The sequence below is a fragment of the Carica papaya genome, chromosome 6 (assembly GCF_054855325.1).
Source record: "Carica papaya isolate Zhongbai chromosome 6, ASM5485532v1, whole genome shotgun sequence".
NCBI lineage: Eukaryota > Viridiplantae > Streptophyta > Magnoliopsida > Brassicales > Caricaceae > Carica > Carica papaya.
In genome coordinates, this window is record NC_142314.1 from 24,648,909 (window position 1) to 24,669,343 (window position 20,435).

The following is a 20,435-nucleotide window of genomic DNA, read 5'->3' on the forward strand; positions in this document are numbered from 1 at the left end:
CACTCTGATGAGTCCAATAGCTTAGTGAAAGAAGTTGCCTTATATTTTATTTTGAATTTTGCAACCACATCTGGCCTCAGTATATGTATGTATTGGAACTCATATGCATTTTTAAGGGATTTGTAATAATTTTATTCTACTGCATAAATTTTATCATGTACTTGTTATTCTGTATCTGTATCTGACATCCATTTGCCTTAATTAGCACTTGAAATGTCTCAGGTTACATGTGGTGAGTTTCGAAATTCAGGAATCTTGAATGCTTTAAATTTAATTAATTTTGACTTGCATAATTTGCTTAGACCGTTTAAAATGTGAGTTAGGAGCTAATTTGGGTTCACCATTTACTGAAGTAGAATACATTGTGGCATGGAAGATTTTGCATTCAGAGAATTTTATGGGAATTAGATTCAAAAGTGGAAAAAGATAAGTGCATAAGTGCTTATGAATATAGTTTAATTTGTTTAAGAGATTAAATTATGGCATTTGATAAATGATTGTTTTATTTTAAATTATAAATTGGTGGGGATCTAATAGGACTTTATTATTTATTGTGTCTTTCTTATGTTTATTACTTAAATTACTGATGACTTGTTATGCTCTATTTCTTAATTGAATTTGTATATGTATTGGTTGTTATGGTAAAAATTGTGAGGATATTGAAGCTACCTAGAAGAGTCTGGTTTGATGAGTATGTATAATATGTGCAGTTAAGTGGATTAGATTGTTAAAATAAGGTAATAATCAAATTAGAAAATTAATAGGTTAATAAATAAAATTAGAGAAGAATGCATTTAAGGAATTTTAGTTAATCATGTAATAATTTCTTCCTCACTATCAATTACTCTACCTACTTCATAATAACATACATATCTCTATGGATTCGTATGAATCGATGCATTAACATTCAATCATCAAATATATAGACTATGTCAAGCATCTCTACTCACATTCAATCTATTGTACTAACTTGATATTCTAATGAACAATCAATCTCTCAATTCAATCATTCATCATATAAATAGGTGATCAATCTACTTATGTATTAAGCCACAAGATAACACATAAATATTGGGGAAAAAGACTTTCATAGATTAAATAAAAAAAATCGTAAAATGTCCCTTAGGGTTTCATTAAAGATCCTAATAGAAGAGTTTAGTTATTCATGCTAAAGAAAATTGTAATAATCAAATCTAAAGAAAACATGAAATGATTTAAAATAAACCCACTAGAAGAAGCTCTTGATGTCTGCAACCATCTTCACTTCTTTTCTCCTCGTCCAGTCTGTTTTTTTTCTTTTTGAGATAATCCCCGCTTTATATAGTTCCATGATCTAATATTTTAATATAGTCCATATCTGATCTGGCATGTCCCACGACTGTGTCAAATTAACACACGACCTTGTCTTCCTCATAATCCCAACTTGTATACAAGACACAGTCGTGTCTCCCAAGCATACGGTTGTGTCTTTTTCATTGAGTGAAATAGAAACGCTGGCTTCTTAACAAATGGTCGTGTGTTAACTCGGTATAAGACACACGACCGTGTCTTCCAAGAATATGTTTGTGTCTCACTCCTCCTCAGAAACAGAAACGTTGGCTCCTTAATACATGGCCATGTGTTATGGCCATGTCTCTCATATCTTCGTGTTTCAACCATTTTTCGCCCAAATCTTGCTCCAATCCACTCTAATTTGCTTCCAAGTCCCAAAATTATTTCTGAAAAGTGCCAAAAACAATCTAATAGTATATGTGGTAAAAATCAATCAAAATTAACTCAAATGAAATAGAAAAATATCTATAGAATTCAATTATACCAACTCCTCCATACTTGAGTTTTTGCTTGTCCTCAAGTAATCTTAACTCCATTTCATAGCAAAACCATTAATGAAATCCTCCCCATCAAAACTATATTACCTCAGGATAACACAAAATAACATGTACAAAGGCATAATCATCTATGAAAAACAATTCAACAACTTTAGAATACAGGTCCCATTTAATCCCATCTTATTCTTTGAAATTAAGTATCTAAAACATTCTATGAGTCATTCAGTCATTCATAATATACAAGCTTTATAACCCAAAACATAATCAAGATCAGTTGGCAAAAGAATAGATATACATGCAACTTTGTTTTTTTTTAACTTTTTTTATATTTTTTTAAGTACCTTATTCGTTTGTCCAAAATGTTAGTCAACCTTTTTACGCGAGTACATACATTGGTGATGTCAGTCCCCAATTACTTAATTGGTCACACTTCCAAATGGCTACTAGCTCTACTCATAACTAGTATTTTATTTTTCGAGTCACATTGGTCCACTGAGGAGTAACCCATTCCTAACAAAGGCAGTTGTGTTCCCATGGCCCAAAATTAAGACCTCTGCTAAAGCTAACATAGCACCGAACCGCTAAGCTATGCCACTTGGTGGTGTAAAATTGAGTGATTTGTGGAGTATCTTTTTTTTTCCTTTTGGCTACTGGTTCTATTCATAACCACCATTTTATTTTTTGAGCCAAATCGGTCCACTAAGGAGTAAGCTCTCCCTACCAAAGGCAGCTGTGTTCCTAAGGCTCAAGCTGAAGATCTCTAGTTAAGCTAACATAGCACTAAACCACTAAGCTACGTCCCTTGGTGGAGTAAAATTAAGTTATCAGCAAAGCATTTTATTTTTTTTTATTTTTTTATTTTTGCATATATATATATATATCTAATTCTGTACCAAAATATGCATTCTTTTGTAAATAATTATTCAGTTTAGACAAAAGAACAAATTTCACAACTCAAAAGATGTAAAGGATACTAAACTCTTAAAATTTGAATAAACTAAATAAGATCAAATACTTCTATTAGTAAACTATTTCCACAAACAATCTTATCCCAATACATATAGATTCAATGCCATAATTATCATCATAGGTAGTCATGACACAACATAACACATCAAGATCAAACTATGAAACTTCATTAAGAATTAGAGGATAACAACAAATATAAAGAATTAGAATAACACTCTCCCACACTTAAATGTGACTATGTCCCCATAGTTCGCAAAGAAAAAAATAAAAGACAATCACAGCAAAAGAAATGAAACTTCCTTGAAAGTTTGATGGAGTAGCATCCACTGCAGCCTTGGTGAAGTTTGCAAAAAACCTAAAAACATACCAACAAATGCTAAATGAAAACTAAGCAAACAAGTTAGTGGTAAAGGAGAGAAGGGAACTAAAAGATATAAAAGGCAAAGATAAATTAAAAAATAAACATAAAAAATGAAAATAAAATTAAAAAAAATGCAAAAGTTACACTTACTATCTAAAGGTGGGTAGGGTGGGGGCTGAAATCCTATATGCTGAAAGTATGCCATCATATAATGCTCCATTCACCTCTGGCATTATTTAATTCTTTCTTGTCCCATACTAAGCTGCTTTAATCTCTCCTCCATGGTGGAACTTGAATTAGAACTTGCTCCTACATCGACTTGGGGAAAACTAAGCTCACCCCTATCTATTGGACCCGATCAATTTGATTTTAACTTGTCTGGTGGTTTCATAGTTGATGGCTTGTCTTTCTCGTCACTAAAGCTACAAATCTCCTCAAATTTGAAGTTCTTTGGTGCATTAAACTGAGGTCTCACTTCTAATAAATCTACTTGCTCCTTGACTTCTTTATTCTTCATGTCACTCCTTTCTATATTCATGATACCTTGTTATAATGCATCTTTAAAGTAATTTTCTTGAAAAACACCTTGCGCGACTGGATCAAGTGTATCAATCATGAAGAGAGTATCATATGAAGTATGTGTATATTTTATGGATTCAGACATATAAAAAGTATTTTTCTCATCAAATACCCTAATAGTCAATTTACCATCATGAACATCAATTAACGCTCTAGCAGTTGCTAGAAATGGTCTTCCTACGATAATTGGTATCCCAAAGTCCTCTTCCATATTTAAGATAAAGTCCACTGGAAATATAGACTTATCAACCTTAACTAGCATATTTTCTATTATTCTAAAAGGAATTTTGATAGATCTATCTACTAATTGCAAAGTAATTCTAGTAGGCTTAGGTTCTTCCAATCCTATCTTCTTGTAAGTATCATACTAGCTCCTAAAAATGCTTTTTCAATTAAAAGATCGCCTAAGTTACAAGGATCCTTTAACTTTTGTGGCATTTTGTTTTATAGAATAGCTGAACATTCTTTATTAAGCATCATCATGGCCACGTCTTCCAACTTCCTCTTGTTTGAGAGAATCTCATTTAAAAACTTTGTATAGCTAGCCATCTATTTCAAAGCTTTAACTAAAGGAATGTTAATATGCAATTGGTTAAAAATATCTAAAAACTTACCAAATATCTTATCCTTTTGTTGTTGCTTTAATCTCCCTAGATATGGAATGTTGGAGTGTTCTCCTCCTCGATTGGGCTGCTCCTCTTGATCTCCTTCCTTTTTTTTATTTTTCTCCTTGTTTGGGTTGCTCTCATCTGCTTGTGTTCTCTTTCTTGGTTTAACCTCCACTCATTGCTTTCCACTCCTCAATGTTGTAACATTCACATGCTCCATTGGGTTAGTCTCTGTGTTGCTTGGCAAAGTTCTTTGGGCACGCTTATAAATAAACTTTGCCAATTCCCCAATCTGGTTCTCTAAACTCTTGATGGAGGCTTCATTATTTGGCAGCCTAGTGTCCATTGTTGTCATGAATTTAGCGAGCATATCCTTTATGTTTGGCCTTTGTTCAGTGGGGGCTAGGCTGGTAGGGCAGCTTGTCTCTCATATTTTGGTTGTCCCATAAAACATTAGGGTGATTCCTCCATCTAGGATTGTAAGTATTAGAATAAGGAGTGCCTTGTTGTCTTGGAGCATTTCCAACATATTCTACTTGTTCCAATTTGTTGAGACGAACCCTCTTGTTGAACTTCAGAATTCTGAACTCGCACTACTTGTGTTGTCACCATATTCATGTTGTCTATTTTTTTAGTTAAGGCGTCAATTTATGCCAATAGAACTGTATAGTTGTCAGCACTATACAAACCGACATTATTTCTTAATGAAGATCTCTCCTTCTCACATTGGTAACTATTGTTTGCCATCTCTTCAATCAATTTTTTGGCCCCTCAGGTGTTTTATTATTCAATGTTCCTCCAGCTGCTACGTCAATCATGGTCTTGATGTTGGTTGTGAGACCATTGTAGAATGTCTGCACTTGAAGCCACATAGGTAGACCATAGTGAGAAATCTCCTTAGTAGATCCCTATAGTAATCCCAAGACTCATACAATGATTCTCTATCTATTTGTGCGAATGTGGTGATATCATTCCTCAACCTAGCTATCTTTGAAGAGGGAAAGTACTTAGCTAGAAAGTATTTAGCCATGTCCTCCCAAGTAGTGATTAAACTAGCTAGTAACGAATTCAACCAAGCTTTAGCTCTATCCTTTAATGAGAAAGGGAAGAGCCTCAACCTGATTGTATCATTGCTCACTCCATTGTGCTTAAAAGTGTCCTAAATCTTTAGAAAATTAGTAATGTGCTCATTAGATTCTTCAACTGGGAACCTAGAAAATTGTACACTCTGTTGAATCATCTGGATGATGGCTGGCTTAATCGCAAAGTTTTTAGCCACTACAGCAGCCTTGTGACACTTGGTTCAATTCTAGTAGGAGATGGAATAGCATAATCCATCATTGTGTGCTCTCTTTGCCCTTCCAGTTCATTACCCATTGTTGTTGTTTCTCTTCTAAATGAATTTCTAACACGAGACGAGAGTCGTCTACTCCTTGTGTGTGGTTTCAGTTTATGGCAAGTTCTCTTAATTTCTGGATCAAAAATCAATAGTTCTTTTCTGCTTCTGGTTAAGTAATACAGAATCCACTGTAAATAACTAGCAAAACAAAACAAAAAAGGTAAAAATACCAAATTAATGAAAATCAACCAATTCTAATATTGCTAGTATTAGTCCTCGGCAACAGTGCCAAAAACTTCTTGTGATTTGAACTCACCTAGTAAGTGCCCTAGTTCGAAGACGTAGTATAATGGTAAGTTTGGATATCATCCCATAAAGACTAATATAACAATTACTAAAAACGATGAATTAGGACTAAATGACAATCAAAATATAATGATGGTTAAGATCTTAGAATCTACCCTAACTTCAACTATAAATTTTCTTAATTCAATCTACAACCAAAACTTTCACCCAATTTTATTCAATCATATAGTAATCTCTTTCTCGAGATCAATTACCCTACCTACTTCATAATAACACACATATCTCTATAGATTAGTATGAATAGGTGCATTAATATTCAATCATCAAATATATAGATCATATCAAGTATCTCTACTCACATTCAGTTTATTGTGCTAAGTTGATATTTTAATGAACAATCAATCTCTCAATTTAATCATTCACCATAAATTAGTAAATAAGTGATCAATCCATTTATATATTAAGTCACAAGATAAGACATAAGGATTGGGGAAAAGGACTTTCATAGATTAAATAAAGAAATCGCAAAGTATCCCAACATAAGAGTTTAGTTATTTATCTTAAAGAAAATTAAAAGAATCAAATCTAAAAAAAAATTAAATGATTTAAGATAAACCAACTAGAAGAAGCTTCTGATGTATGCAACTATCCTCATTTCTTTTCTCCTCTTCCAATCTATTTTTTTATTTTGAGATAATCTGTAACACCTCGTCTATCATTATGCTTAATTGATTTGAAAAATCCTATTTATTCGTCCTTTTGGCCGCATTGAACTTATTTAATTTTCTCCGCATAATATTTATCGTAATTCGTAAAAAGTTGGTTATTTTTTAATTTTTACATTAAATTTATTTAAATTAATTTTAAAAAATTGAGAGAAATAAAAAAAACAGTGAAACGGAAAGAAATCCCACGAGAACAATCCCACGGGGAAGCAGGATTGCTCGCATAGATACTGGGCACTCTGCGCATGCGCACGTGCACACAATAGCCGCGGGACGTGCCCACAGCGCACACGTCCCACCCCCGCGCACGGTGCAGGGATAGGTCCTGCCCGCACCTTGTTGCACACAGGTGGGTCGTCCGCACGTCACCTTGCGCGCGGACAGGCGCCGCATACTGTGCCTATGCCATCCCTACAGCAGGTTTGCACGGATAGGCCTAGCGTGCCTTGGGCCTGAGCGTGCGACAGGTGGCCTGTGCGCCTGTAGGCTAGCCTGCAACGCACCAGCCAGGGCACTATCGCCTCAAGCAATGCTCCACCATCGCCTTGGGCGACACACCACCACAGCTAGTGAAGGAGACCCTCCTCCCTTATTTTTTGTGTCGAGCATCTTTTTCTCCTCTCTCTTTATCGAATTTCACCACTTGGTGTGAATTCAACAATTCTAAAATTCTATAAATTGACCCTTCCCCTTCCATTCCTCCCTAGACTTTCATTCTTCTATTTTTTAAGATTTAGAGAGATAGAGAGCGATAGTAGTCTAGTGAGAGAATGAGGGAAAGAAAGGAGAACTGTGAAGGAGAAAACATCAAAATTTTGGTAAGAAATCTAGTCTTTATTTCAATGTCTTAAGAAGTATTTTTATATAAACTAATATAATTAAATATGATGATTGTGATTTTGCCAGTTCTGTATGCCTTTATGTTCATAATTTAGATAAATCGAATTATACTTATTTTCAAGCATGCTATGTGAATTGCAGACACTTGATGAATTACATGTAATAAATATAATATGCAATTGGTGGAAATAAAGAGTACAAAAAGAAAAAGAAAAGAGAAATGTAAAATGAAGCATGATTGGTCCGAAATATATCTGTATTGACATGCATATTGCATCAAGTGTCTTGTTACGCTTTTTATCTCTGAGGGGTATCTGTTTCTCCCTCCCCTATCTGGTCTAAAAAGATGTAAGAGAATCGCTTTCAGTGGATGACGGTGTACCCTTTAACAAGAATGGTAATGCGAATATCAATAGGGGTCACCCGTAGCTAAGTAATGTTGTGACTATAGATATATGTTAGAGCTACTATGGTTGGTACGACCGTGGTCGTAGATCGTGTCATGGTTTGGCTAGCTGAAAATGGGCTTGAGCAAATTATTATATCTATATCTGATCTGGTCATTCCACTTGAGTAGTTAAAAATTTGTATATGCCTTCAGAGATGGAAGTTGTAATGACTTTGCAAAGCATGACACGAAAATCTGAACATTTCATGATTTATTTAATTTTCTCTATTATCTGACATCATGTATGTTTGATTTGTTCATATTAATGTACTATGTTCATAATAAATAAATTATTTTTATAATGTAAAATCGGTCTACAAGGAGGCCAAAAAGTATGCTGTAAGTTAAAATAATTCACCTTTAGAATCTTAGGATGTTAATTTAATACTGTTTTTCTTACTGAGTATATGGAACTCACTTTTTTCATTCCCCCAGAAGAGGAAGAAAATAAAGAACTGCATATTTGCTTACCCTCTAAAATCTATGAGGATCCCATGGATCCATAAAATTTGAGTGCATAATTGTTCCTATCCTCTGATGAGTCTAGTAGCATAGTGAAAGAAGTGGCCTTCTTTTGTGTTCTGTTTCTTTTATATTTTTTAGCTACTTCAGGCCTCAGTTATATGTATGTGATTGGAACTCATATACATATATATTTGTAAGGGATTTGTAATAAGTTTGTTTTGCTGCATAAATTTTATCATGCACTCGTTATTCTGAACCTGTATCTGACATCCATTTGCCCTAATCAACATCTAAGATATCACATAATCCACTCTTCATATAGTTTAAAACCTAATATTTTAACAGAGTCCATATTTGATCTAGCACACCCCACGACCGTGTTAAATTAACACATGATCGTGTGTTCTTTAGAATCACGTTAGTTTCCAACTTGTAGACATGACACGACCATATCTCCCAGGAACACAGCTGTGTCTCTTTCACTGAGTGAAATACAAACACTGACTTCTTAATATATGGTCGTGTGTTAACTCAGTATAGGGCACATGACTGTGTCTTTCTCCCATATCTTCATATTTCAACCATTTTTTTCCAAATCTTGCTCCAATCCACTCTAATTTGTTTCCAAGTCCCAAAATCATTCTTGAAAAGTGCCAAAGACAATCCAATAGTATATGTGCTAAAAATCAATCAAAATTAACTCAAATGAAATAGAAAATCAATTATATCAATGCTACATTATAATTATTTATTATTATATTATTATTATAATTATTAATCAAACAAAACTGGGATATAACAGTTATAAAATTGTTAATTATTTTTAAAGTTGAAATAAAATTCAAACAAGTGAAAAAAAAGAGTATTACATGCATAATGATGAGTCGAGAACCAAAGACAAGAAAATCTATTTAGCTTATGTCATCTCATGAAGATGAGTAGAGAACCAAAGACAAAGAAATCTATTTAGCTTATGCCTTAAGAGATAAAATGATAAAATAAAATTTTATGAATCAAAATAAAATTTTAAAAAATAATTTACATATAAAAATCATTCAAAAATAAAATGGTAAAATAAAATGCAAATTTTAGTACAGTCATCCATATAGGTTCATGGATACATCCTCCCCTCCAACAAAAATTTGGTCCTCCAAATTTAAAAGTTTAAAAAATATTTGGATGTTTCTTCCACATCTCGTCTTCTAGTTCGCAAGTGGTCTCATCAAGAGAGTGATTATCTCACACAACCTTGACCATAAGAATGGTCTTGTTTCCTAAGACTCTTCTCATACTAATCAATGATTTCGATGGGGTGTTTTGGATAAGACATGTCCGAGCGGACAAGAAGTTGTTGATGCGGAATGACATGAGAAGGATCATCATGATACTTCCTTAACATTGAAACATGGAAGACATCATGCAAACCCATGAATTCTAGTGGTAAGGCAATACGATAAGCCACTAGACTAATACGCTCCAAAACCTCGAAAGGTCCCATAAAGCATGGACTTAGTTTCCCTCACTTATCAAAGCGCATACTTCCCTTGTATGGGTAAACCTTAAGGAAAACACAATAACCCACTTCGAATTACAAGTCATTTTTGCAGTTATTGGTATAACTCTTCTGTCGACTCTAAGTGGTGATAAGATGCTTGTGGATGGGAACAATCTTATTGACTGTTTCCTAGATAAGGTCGGTCTCTAGATGTCGTCCATTTTTAACTTCGCTCCAGCAAGTAGCAGATTAGCAAGGTTGACCATAGAGTGCTTCATAGGGGTCACGCCAATACTAGAGTAGCAACTGTTGTTGTAGGCAAACTCGATTAGGAGTAGGTGGCGATCTCATCTACCACAAAGTCGAGCACACAGGCGCGCAACATGTTCTCCAGCATCTGAATGGTTCTTTTGCACTAATCATCTATCTGTGGATGATAGGTGGTGCTGAAGGATAGACTAGTGCGTAGAGCCTCTAGAAATAGGTCCAAAATGGGGATGTGAAACGAGAGTCCCTATCGGACACTATAGAAATTGAAACACCATGTAGTTTGACTATCTCCCAAACATACAATCTGTCCAGCTTACTAACCGAATCCATGGTTTTCCCGAGAAAAAAATGAGTTGATTTGGACAATCTATCGACTATGACTCAAATCACATTGAGTGAGAATCCTGTTTCTGGCAATTTAGTGATGAAGTCCATAGTCACATGTTCCCATTTTTATTCTAGAATTGGAAGACACTAGAGTAAACCACTAGGCCCTTGATGTGCCACCTTAACTTATTGGCCCAAAAGTCATCCAGAAATAAAATCCATAATATAACGCTTCATACCTTGCCACAAAAAGTGGTGCTTCAGATCCTGGTACATTTTTGTGCTGCTAGGATGGATAGCCAACTTAGAGGTGTCAACCTCCTTGAGAACGTCCAATATGATCTTAGGGTTATTGGGCACCTGCAATCGTCCTCAAAATGTAATGATACCATTATCAAACATTCCAAAATCAGACTGATCTACAGGATTTAGGTTCCTTTTATTTCTGTACATTAGGATCCGTAGACTAGGCTTTCTGAATTCTTTGGATGATAGTGGATAGGGCTTGAATCTAAGCAAGGTAAGCACCTTCACCACGATAACACAACCGAAGTTCCTAAACAACCTCAATTTCAAACCAGAGGTCAAGCTTGTGGCCAACATGGCAGTGTTCTTCCTATTCAAGGCATTTGTAGCAACATTACCTTTACCTGATGGTACAAAATTTGAAGTCATGATCTTTCAATAGATCCATCTAACGTCTCTGCCTCATATTGAGTTCTTATTGAGAAAATAAGTGCTTCAAACTTTTATGAATTGTATAAATCTCAAAAGTCTGGTCATACAAATAGTGTCGCCATATTTTGAGAGTAAAGAAAATATCTACTAACTCTAGACCGTGAGTGAGGTAGTTCTATTCATATGGCTTCAACTGCTTGGAACCATAAGCTACTAACCCACCATGTTGTATGAGCATGCAACCTAAGCTAATGTGGGATGTATCACAGTATACCTGAAAACCACTAGCATTATTTAGAAGAATCAAGATTGGGGTGGTAGTTAACCAGTGTTTGAGTTCAACAAAACTCTCATCATAATTGGGATCCCAAAAGAATTAAACACCCTTCCTATTAAAGAAGCAAAGATGCAAAAAAAGCCTTTGATAAAGCAACGGTAATATCTTGCCAATCCCAAGAAGCTTCGGCCCTTGCTAACATTAGTCTGCTAATTCAAATTGATCACTGCCTCAACCTTATAGGGGTGTACAAAAATGCCATCACTGAAAATGACATGACCAAGGAAAGAGATATGATCTAACTAAAAGAAGCATTTGTTAAATTTGGCACAAAACTTATGCCATCGAAAAGTGCTTAGAATATAGGCTATATGGATACTATGATCATCACAGTCTTTGGAATACATGAGAATGTCATCAATGAAGACAATGACAAAGTCGTCTAAAAGAGGTTTGAAAATTTTGTTCATAAGATCCATAAAGATAATAAGGGCATTAGTTAGTCCAAAGGGCGTGACCTGAAACTAAAAATGGCCATACCGATAGCGGAACGCCGTCAGTGATAACCTGACTTGAGGTCACTTTTAGAGAAGACTGATGCACCTTGTAAGTGGTTGAATGAGTGATCAATACGGGGTAAGAGATACTTGTTTTTTATTATCACATGATTAAGTTCTCTATAGTCAATACATAATCGGACCCATCCTTCTTCTTGGCGAACAAAACTGGGGCTCACCATCAACAATTGCTAGGTCAAATAAACCTCTTCTCATATAGTGCAATCAACTGGCAATTTAATTCATGTAGTTCTGCACGACCCATATGGTAGGTGGCCTTTAAAATAGGTTGTCCCTTGAACTAGTTTGACCAAGAACTCGATTTCTCGCTGGGGCAGCAGACCTGGGAGTTCTTCAGGAAATACGTATGGGTAGTCACAGACAACTAGAATTGACTGTATATGACTTTCAGAAGCCATTTGCTTATGCAACAAGGAGTTAGGAAAGGACAAACAATTTATGCAAAAATTTTAGTTGAATACCCTTTGATATATGTAAGAATCAAAACATTTAAATAATAACAATTAGGATTTTATACAACATTAAGAAAGATTTTCATTACCAGAAGAACGAAGGGGTATAGTTTTGTCACAACAATCAATAATGACATGATAAGCTTCCAGTAATCCATACCCAAACTCACATCAAAAGTAGGAAAATCCAAGAGTATGAGGTCTATGGTCATTTCCCTATTAGCAACCCTAACTTTACAAGTTTTATACACTACACAAGCCTCAATAAGTCCTCTAGATGGTGTTTATACAATTAAGGATTGTTCTAATGGTTCAAGTTTGACTACTAATTATTTTGTAAAATCATGAGACACAAAGGAATGGGTGACACTAATATTAATCAAAGCACGAGAAATAGAGTTATGGATAGAGAGTGTATCCTAAATGATAGTCCGAGTCACTATGGCACCTAGTTCATCAAGCTGAAAGATCCTTCCTCTAGCAATGTGTCTGGCATTGTCCTTAGAGTTCTAGGGATAATCCCTCACAAAAGGTTGGGCGCTTCGGTACTTATAGCAAAATTGCCTAGCTTATAGTAGAGGTAGTTGCCATAGTTCTTACCACAGTGAGGGCAAACTTGAGTAAGGTGGGAGGAATTCCCTGGAGGTGGAGGTGGTGTAACAATAATAGCGGGAGCTGTGCTGGGCTATTTGTCAACATAACCCTGTTCCATGTATTTCTTCTTCTATTAATGCTAGGCTCTCACGTTCTAGATGTGCCAGTAACGGCTAGCGAGGAGTTCCTGCACCAACTGAGCATTCTCTAAGGCCTCTCATAGGTGGTCAACTTCATCATGGCTACCATATCAAAGATATCTACAGTAAGACCCTTCAAGAATTTCTTGGCCTTCTTAGCTTCGGTGGAAATGGACTCCAGAGTGAATCTAAACAACTGGATGAACCTCACAGTATAATGACTCATTAATAGGTTACCCTGACAAAAGTCCTTGAATTTTTCCTCCTTCATCTCGCGGACATATACTGGAAAGAAATTTTTCAGAAAGGCAACCAAAAACTAGTCCCAAGCATTTGGCATTGGTAGACTGTCCTTTTCAAAATACCACCAGTATTTGACCTTGCTAATGAACATAAAAGCGCCAGAGGGACCTTCTACTCTTTTGTAAGCTTCAGAACTGATAAGAGCTTCTTTATTTGCATGATCTATGCCTCAGCTAACATGGGACCTAGCCCACCATCAAACTGTGGAGGGTTCAACCTTTGAAACTTTGAATGTTGTGGGAAATCCCACGATCATGAGGGTGGTGATTATTCACAAGAGGAGGGTGCTCGGTATTACAAGCTTGGTTATGACCTATGGCAGCGGTCAAACCCTATATAGCTCAGAATAATTCACTTAATTGTACCAGGTTGGAGCATTATGGGTTTGGGTCTTTCTATCGATGATCTCCCCCGAATCATATTCACCTACAAAAGGGAGACAATGGTTTAACAAAGATGTAATTCACTAAGATAAGAAGGAAGGTCATTATTCTAAGAGAGTAGTATAGACTTCTAAGCTTAAATCCTAAACCTCAGTGTGAGAGATGTCAAGAAATCATGCTCTGATACCACATATGACATCCTGGTACCCGATAGGGTATCGGTGTTCGATAATAGAACAGATACGAGTGTAAGAGATAATATATACATCAGCAAAGTAAATCACCCCTTATATATACCAAATGTACATCACTGAGGTTAATTCATTAGCCACACACTTTACAAAATACGGTTTAACTAATTCTACAAAATATAAAAACTATTCTATCAGAGTACAACAAAATAAGAAGCACTTGTTGTCTACTGGTCTGCAAAGGGATCCAAACAAGCCTCAAGAGGTAGATTGAGAGACGGATCTTCACTATCAACATCATATGAGGGATTTGATTAGGGGTGAGTTCCATAAAACTCAATAAGGGATATAGTATTAAAATCATACTATCAACGTTTTAAGAGTTGCATTTTAATTTTAAAACTAAGTTATCCCGTACTGCTATAGTCAAATTAACCTTACCTTTAGAGATCGTCAAACATCACCATTTTGGAAATTTTGAAAAAAATCTTTTAATTTAGTTACAAAGATCATTATAATATATATGTAAACTCATAGGCCTAATGATGGAACAGTGAGAAACATATGTCATCAAGAAGCAAAACTGTCAATAAGCAATAAACATCAACAGTAATCCTATACCTAATAGATCAGCCGTTTATTTCAGTTTAATTTTACAGATCTTCACACGAAGCCGTTAGGGCCTATATAAACTAAAGGCAGATGAAATCCCCAACTACCATTATGAATGGAAAATAATGCAATACAGTATGATTAATCGATCCATATTCTATGATCACAGAATTACGGTGCTAATGTGGTCCCCTATAATCAGTCGCGATCCGCTATTGTCAAAGGGGATGCCAGTATCATTAACAAGGAGTGGTTCCTCAATAGTGGGTAATGGTCAGATCAGATAACCCCTCAGTGATATTGGTTAACGAATTTCAGTTGCTTAATTTATTTTCAAACAGAGCATAGGATATCAATTCAATAACAAATTTCAAACAATTAAATTTTTAACCAATTTAGTCCTCGTGGAACCCTTGACCTGAACCTTAGCCTAAAAGGGCCTTTTAGACAACCTCAGCCAACCAAGGACCCACTAAATCGAACTTGACCCAAAAGAGATCCTTCAAACCATCCCGACCCAACAAGGGCTCTTAAATCGACCTGGATCCGAAAAGGAACCCAGGTCCAAAAGGGATCCATTGACCTAAACTGGTCTGATGAGGACCCTTTAACCCGAACCTAGATCCAAAATAGATCCATTTTACCTAACTCGACCTTGGACCCAATGGGGATTTGTTGACCTACCCAACTCGTTGACTAACCCTACCTAAATTGAGGGCCCATTTGACTTACTTGGACTAGTTAAGGTCTATTTAAATAACCCAATTCATAAGGCAACCTGAATAAAATACAGATCCATTAGGACCCCCAGAATGCTTTCAACCCACCAAGGCCCAGCCCAAACCTAAAACTCGGGCCGTTAGGGTCCTTAGACACTTGGGCCACCAAGTTTTCTTTTTGGGCTAAGGCCCATTTGGAAAATCCTCTTGGCTATCACCTTGCAGGTGATGCTGAGGGCCCAAGTCCCAGCTCAATTGGCATGCCCCATAACTTGAGCGTGCCAACAAGCCTAGCTGCACGGCACTCTGCACATGTAGCGTGTCATAGACAGGCTATCTCGGCAAATAGGCCTTTCATAATATGTCCTTCCTGCGTGCAATGCACGTGGACACTTGGTCACGTGGCATGATTATATGCACGTGGGCCTCTCGGCATGTTGGCATGCCTGGTAGACTTATGCGCGTGCTCATACATGCGTGCGTCCTGCGTGCATACCAACGCGCATATGCCTCGGCACACTGGTGCCTTCACCAAATTCGAACCCATTCCTATAAATTTTATCGTCCATTTTCTCTCATTTTCAATCAAAATCATTTACAATCATCACAAAGACATCATGCATATAAATTTCATACCCCCTTTGCATTTAAACCGAAATAATCATCAAACAAAGACCACACATTCCAAAAATCACATGCAAACACAGTTCAATCCATTTTTATGGTTTAACCTCATAGAAAGAAGCAATTGAAGCATGCAGAAAAATACTAGGTCCCTTTCCTCGAGTTTCAAAAAATAAAGCTACAAGCGGTGGTTCAAAGAGGAGACCTTGGTACAGTAGCGTGTTGCAAAATGCTCTTAGGTTGCAGAGGAGATCTGCAGATGACAGAGGTGGAGGAAGAGAAGAAGAAACAAAAAAGAAGATGTCTTGGGTGAGTGGTTTAGCACTCCAAAAGGAAGAATAGAACTTGGAAAAAGGGAATCAAACTCACCGTGCGATCAAGCTTAATCGGTTTTGCGTACATGATCCATCGGTGATTTCCATCTGCTATCACTCTCCCTCACTGTCGAAGCCTTTTTCTCTCTTTATTGAAGTTTCTCTCTCTGTTGAATGAAGAAGATGAAGGAAAGAGAAGAAAATTAGAGAGAGATGGAGTTGATCGCCTTTTATAGGCAAGGAGCAATGCGTGTGATCAGTTGGATCGCACGCAAGCTCCTTTAATTGTTGATCGGCCTTGTGGGCAACCAGTTTGATGGGCAGCTTCTAGTTAGCTTCCACGTGTTGGGCTGGATTGCTTGTAGTCCTGTTTGGCACTATTCCCCTGTGCGCATGCATGTTGGCATGTCGCGCGGGTAGAACCTTTTTGCTCGTGAGCATTTCCCGCGGTTCTTCCCTTTATTTTTCTACTCCCTTTTCCTTCACATTTTTTAAGATTCTATAAATCAAAATAAAATTTAAAAACATAATTTACATATAAAAATCATCCAGAAATAAAATGGTAAAATAAAATGAAAATTTTAGTACAGTCATCTATATAGGTTAAGGGGTGTTACAACATTCCTACAAAAGAAAGAGGAATAGTTGCAATTACAACAAGCTCTAGTATAAAGGCAAGTTTAGATGTTTTTTATATACTTGATATTGACCAAACTTGCTGAATGTGACTTAGCTGATAGAAAAAAGATTCAAAATATCATTTTAGGATAGACACTGCCTTATCTATGATACTATTGGTGTGGAGATTTTAAAGTTAATTTGAGAGTTAAAAGCTTCTCATTTGATCCAACAAAAATATTGCAAAAGAGACTTGATCATTATCATCTTCAAAAAAAATTTAAAAATTAAGAAAAAGCACATAATGATAGGTTTAGTAAGATTGTTGTCATTTGCCAAATTGTAATGCTTTCAAATTGGTAAACAAAGTAGGATGCATTTCCTATATCATCTTAAAGAGCCTCCAAAGAGCTCTAATTAATTCACACAGATTTAATAAGACCTCGAAAATACCATCATTACTTGGTAGCCTCTATATTCTTTTCATAACAAAAATATGTTGGACTTTCTTTTTTAATTCAAGTCATAAGTGGCTAGAGTATTTGAGAAGTTAGAAGATTATAAAAAATTAAAATTGCTATATGATTCAATTTCTAAGATCTAATAATAGAAAATAGTATACCTTAGTAAAATTTAATTTATTATGATTGAACATCAACTCACATCTCCTTAAACTCAGGAATAAAATAGAGTTAACGAAATGAAAGATAGAATATAATAGAGACGAGCAGATATATGTTGAATGATATATTTACATGCTTACTAACTATGAAAAATAGTTTTTAAATAAGTATAAAAAAATGATAATTTATGAAATTTTTTTAAGTAGAGATATTCATAGATTCAATATTGTTGAACTATATTGATTCGAACCAAAATAAAAATTGAATAAGAAAAATATTTAAATTAAATAGATTAAAAAATTTTCATTCGATCTCTGTATAGATCAGAAAACTGAAATAATTTTTCTAAAAATAATTTAATTAAGAAAATTTATATATATACATTTATATATATTTTTATAACACACAAAAGACATATATTCATTTATATATGTAAGTAATATTTTTTGCGTTATAATATAATATATAAAGTATATATACACACAGCTGCACATATTATATATATTATATTATATACATACATATATATATAGGATAGAGAAGAGAGAGAGAGAGAGAGGAGGGGAAGTTGCAAAATCAATGAAGAAGGGAGAGAGATGAGTGATGTGATGGGTATGAAGGGAAAAGATGACGATGAAAGAAAGGATGAAGTTGTGGAACTACGGTGGCTGTGGTTTTGCAGTTCTTTCAGATGTGATACGGCATGAGGTAATGAGTGGATATCTGCAACTTATCATGCCTTAAGCCCCAACATTTTTCATAAACCGGTCACGATCTTTGGAGAAGAAGAATTTTGCAATTTCTTCATTGACCAAATCTTACATTCCATCCCTCATTTTTAGATAATTATAGCTTATTCTCTATCATTGTATGCATTAATATTATCTTCACTCAAGTGATTGAATATACTGGTTCAAGAAATAATAACAGTATTTTAATATTTTTTTATTGGTTGACTGATAACAGAAGATATTATACGGTAGTAGCAATAAAATTGGAGAATCGGTGCCTACTCTATATGTTTGGATCAACTAGGGGGCGCTAAAGAGCTAATCAATATGTTGTGTCATCACGTGTTTCATGAAGCCTGCATCATTCGTCGGTTGGAGAATGTCTTCTCTTCCACCAAGTCTTCAACGTTGATACACAACTTTTATTGTCTAAGCCTATAACTATCTGATCAAATTTCTTTTTATATGTAATGAAGTTGAATATATGTTGTAATTTCCTTATAAGCATGATTTAATAATTTAGAACATAAGATGTTAAAAAGTATCTAATTACTTTAGCAACATATATAGTCATTGTACGAAATTCATGCTTAAAACATCTATTTGTACTCATCAAGAAGTATGCTTATCACTAAATTAATAACAAAAAATTCATTTTAAAATTTGAAATCGCAAAAGTTGATGATATATTATAAAAGCTAATCATATGCACACAAAAAAACATATAATTAATGGTTACTTATAAATTATATAACTAACTCAAAGGGTGATAATGGACACGTGAATAATATATTTAAAATAAAATAATATATATAGTGAATTAATTTAATTTCGTAATTTATAAAATTCAAATCTCTTTAAATCTTTATTTAACTGTAAATTCTTTTTTATTTTTTATTTATAATCTGATCTACTTAACTGTTTATTAGAGTGTATTTTTAAGTGAAAAGAAAAAACATCACATGCATGAAGATAAGTGGAAGACAAAGACAAGAAATCTATTATATAATCTTATTAATTTATTTTAAATTGAGAATTATACAATATTTGGTTTAAACAAATTAAATTTGTTTTATGAATATCAACAATCACCTATTTATTTATTTATTTATTTTTTAATTGATTGATGATATATCATATATGAATTATATAAAAATGAATATTAATTAAAGATAATTAGATTAAGAAAAATTCTCCTTACAATATTAATATTAAATTGTATATACTAAAAATATATATTATTCCTTGACGTTGTCTTTTTTTTTTTTTTTCATATTCTATTCTTAGACGAAAAAAATTACAATTTCAAAAACTTATTATAACTTTTAGTATTTTTACAAATTAGGTCAATTTTTAAATTTTTTAATAAAATTTTATTTTTGATTAATTTAGCTATTTTCATAATATTCTTTTATTAAAAAGATAACAGAGAAATAAGAGCATTAAAAATATAAAACTAAATAAAAAAAATATTAAAAAAAATCAATAAAGACCAATGTTCGTAAATCTTTTTTACCCTTACGATACCATAAACCTAGACGAAATACCTTCTTTTTATAAAACAAAATTAATTTTTTGGTTTACTTCAATTAGGACTTTTTTGAAATTAATTTTTAATCCAATCCAGTTTTGAATATATGAACAACTCTACTTAGAAGGATTTATAATTATCATTTTTTCCTACTTATTTAGAAACTCTTTTTCATGTTTGATAAACACGTATAAATATCAACTTCTATCTAGCATGAGGTTCTTTTACTCCACCATACTAATTGTTTCAAGTGCAAAACCACAACCTTTTGTTTCGTCAAAAGGACTAGGCTCAAAAGGTTGATAGGACTCTTAAGCATTTTATGTTATAGTGAAATAATACAGTTCTACTTTATATTCAAGGATTATGCATTTGTTAAATAAATATGGAAAATATCCCCTCTTAAAGGTATTGTCTCCATAACCTTATCCTTTCATGTGTGACTTAATGAGGGCTTCTCGAAAAATATCATCAACTACCATGTTTGGATTATGTTAATCCTTTGG

At 34.4% G+C, this 20,435-nt stretch overlaps 1 long non-coding RNA gene across 1 annotated transcript; it reads right to left on the reverse strand.

The window, feature by feature from the left end:
• Positions 1 to 1,071: 1,071 nt before the first annotated feature.
• On the reverse strand, positions 1,072 to 16,729 carry LOC148253441 (uncharacterized). The gene is made up of 3 exons (XR_015821701.1): positions 16,482 to 16,729; positions 16,318 to 16,365; positions 1,072 to 3,153 (listed from the first exon to the last, which is right to left on the reverse strand). It is a non-coding gene; the product is annotated as an uncharacterized LOC148253441 (long non-coding RNA).
• Positions 16,730 to 20,435: the final 3,706 nt, after the last annotated feature.